The sequence below is a fragment of the Primulina huaijiensis genome, chromosome 7 (assembly GCF_012295235.1).
Source record: "Primulina huaijiensis isolate GDHJ02 chromosome 7, ASM1229523v2, whole genome shotgun sequence".
In the NCBI taxonomy this organism is placed as follows: domain Eukaryota; kingdom Viridiplantae; phylum Streptophyta; class Magnoliopsida; order Lamiales; family Gesneriaceae; genus Primulina; species Primulina huaijiensis.
Window position 1 is genome coordinate 22987066 of NC_133312.1, and position 3519 is coordinate 22990584.

Below are 3519 nucleotides of genomic sequence, written 5' to 3' on the forward strand. Positions count from 1 at the left end.
TATATATATGACATTTATGCTATTACTATCTAAGTCTTTTTTGAGACGATCTCACTGATCTTTTATCCGTGAGACGAATCAATCATGCTTATCTTTACACTAAAAGCGATATTCGTGTGATCTAAATAAAATATCAGTCTTATAAAATTGACTCATGATACCATCTCCTAAGAGTTTTTATGTTTCTCATAAATGACAAAAAGTTATACTTTTTTGTAAATTAAAAAAAAAAGTTTTACCACATATCGTAGTATAGAGATGATATGTTTAGTTTTATAATATTTTTTAAAACATAATAATAATTGTGTTATTGGAAGTTGAATCGGAAATTATTAAAATTTGGAATATAATACAACATAATGAGATAATTATTTTTAAAAATGATTAAAAAGTTGAATTGAAATTGGTTATTGTTTTCAAGAATGTGAAAGTAAGATAGAATATAATTGTTAAAAATAAACCTAAAAAGCCAAATGGAAACGCAACTTTTTGAGAATAGCCAAAGTGTTGCCTGAAATAATTTTAGCATAAATTTTTCTCGCAACTTTTAGTATTTAAATCAAACACTATTTTCTTTGTACCCTCTAAACAAATGGAAATTTGGTTCACTATATTACTTTAGACTAATTTATTATTGACCTAATTGATTATATAACTTTTTTTAATGGTAATGGAGTTATAAATAATGAGGATTTGGAAGAGTGGAGAAATTGCATGGTGAAAAGAGTCCAATAAATTATTACATGTATGAAATAGTTTATTAACGTTAATCAATTTTAATAAATAAACTTTCGCCGACGATTCGGTCGAAAAAAAATTAAAATCGATCGATTAATTAAAGGGAAGTTGGTGAAAAATCCCCAATCAAAATATTTTTTTGGGTTCACTCCCTATCCACAAAATTGTGGTACTATGTCATACAAAATGTGGTACATTTCATGTGGAAATATGGTACTAAAAAAGTACCCAGGGACTTAACATAAAAAAAATCGACGGCCCGAGACTGAAGGCCAATTTCTCGATTAATTAAATATATAAAAAAAACTTTGATCAGCTTTAACTGTATCAACAGATCCAAGCCGATGAAGTGGAAAGTCTAGAACAATAACTACAATGATTTATTGATCACACATTTCAAAAAAGTCAGGTTACATAGATATATATAGTCTGATTGTATTTTTACACATATTAAATATATTATGAGAATAAGTAATTTCAAGAAAAAAATTTTCCATTTTACCTATATTTGATTATTGTTTGAATATGATATATAAAAAATTTTGGGAATAGCTAATATATTTAACGAATAATAGTATATTGGTAAAATAATTGTGAAAATAATAATAAATATGGACCATATAATATATATTTGCGTGGATGAAATAAAAAATGTGATATTTATATTTATGACATGAGAAATACTAAATATAAATACTTAAAGATCATCAAGTGACTTTTAATACAGTGAATTCAATTTGATCAACTGATACAAGGAGCGTTATTTGATTAATAAAAATTAAATGCCACTTCCTTGTTTTGATACTATAATAATAATTATTAAGATCGAACGCTTATCACTAGACTTAAAGTTATACTTGTTAGCTATTACTCGATTTTATTTATTTATACATATGACAACGCACAGCGCACCTACTTAGATATTGATAATGAGTCGAGTTGTTAGGCACACGAGTTCGAAGATATGTATGTCTATTTGTTTGTATTGTTTCATATACCACATATATCAGTCTTACCGTTTCCTTATCGCAGAATTTGTCTCAAACAAAGACGATATTATCCGATAAAATCTAATGTCACTCTTCAACAAGATCAAGTGTTGTAACGTCAATATTTTGACATACAAGAACTTCTCGAGAGACCACCTATCACAGTATTATTCTCACACTGTGTACGCTTAACTCAACCACAATGAGTTTTATTTTATCTTATCTTAGTTCAAGAAACATTATATTGTCATTAGTGAAACACAATGATTTTTTATATAGTTAAACGTCCTATGTTTATTGAATCGAAAAAATAACCTTTAAAATAATAATTTATTAATTTATCAATTAATAAATACCTGTTTAAATCAATAAAATTCCATAAACCCTATATTATTAATTTATAAAAGTTTTATTGATGAGCTAAACCCTATTAATTACAACACTTATCAACTAATCACAATCACAAGATACGTTTATAATTAATAAAATGAAAAGTTTAAAAGATTGGAGAAGTGGGACCAAATTGATTGTGTTACTACCTAAACTTTATTTTTCTTACACAAACCACATGCAATTCGAGTACGTACATTTATTGCATTTTTTGGATCTAAATTGAAATTGTTTTATTAGTATAAAAATTTTAATCTACATCGTAAATTCAGTTCTTGTCTTGTAAATTTTTTAATATTTTAGAATTTAATACCTATGGAGAACACTTTATTTAAATTTTTTTTAATGAAACAATTTTCAAATATCAATTTAGGATTTGAATTGCATTTTGCATATGAAACCAAACCCTCTTTTATAATAAAAACAAACTAAAAATTATATGTGTCTATACTATGTTATGGAGCATGAGACATAAAGGTTACCCATATCCATAATAACATTAATTTTATACAAAAATAAAAACTCAAAAATAATTTTTGATGAAAATGAAAATTTTCATTATAGTTACATTTTATATGAAAAAATTATACGTTTGAAATCATAATTTTTCTTTAAATTTTATATACGTAGTATGGTGAGAGATACAAATGTTTCCATTTAATTTCTTTTAATGATAAATCGAAATTTGGAGTTTCTATGTTACATCTCGACTGTTTTATCTTCCTACAATGTGTTGAAATTTTAGTACTTTGATCGTCAATACATAATGTCAATTTTCATTAAAATGTGAAAAATTTATATGATATAATGATATTATAACATGAAGATAATTACGTACGTTACAAAATACATGTCACAGCCAAAATGTGGAAAATTACGTACGCAAACTTGACTAAGTTGCCCACATTCCACGATTAATTTTTGTCGTACTTTCCTGACTAAGTGCCAACAATTGAATTCAATTTACCTCATGTTTCCTCACTTCAACTACTCACAATTAATGAATCTGGAAATTAATGTCAATTTTTTTTTGACTTTTTCGTTAAAAAAAAAAAGAGGAATACTTTTTTGAATAATAATATAGAAGACCCATATTTATATTGTACCAAAATAAAAAATTCGTGTCACAAAATTAATCTATAAAATCGTTTCATAACAATTTTTATGCTATCTGAATATAAAACCCTAAACTTATGGGCGAAGGAAAATAAATTAAACCCACCATGTCTTTTTCGTTGGTTCTTTTCTTTTCTTTTCTTTTCATTTTCTTTATTTTTATTTTTAATTCTTTGATGAATCTAGCTTGTGATGGAGGTCCCCTTTATTTTTTTTTAAATAAAACTTTATATATAATATAAATATAAAATACTATAATTTGTCTCCAAAAATTGTTAATCACCCG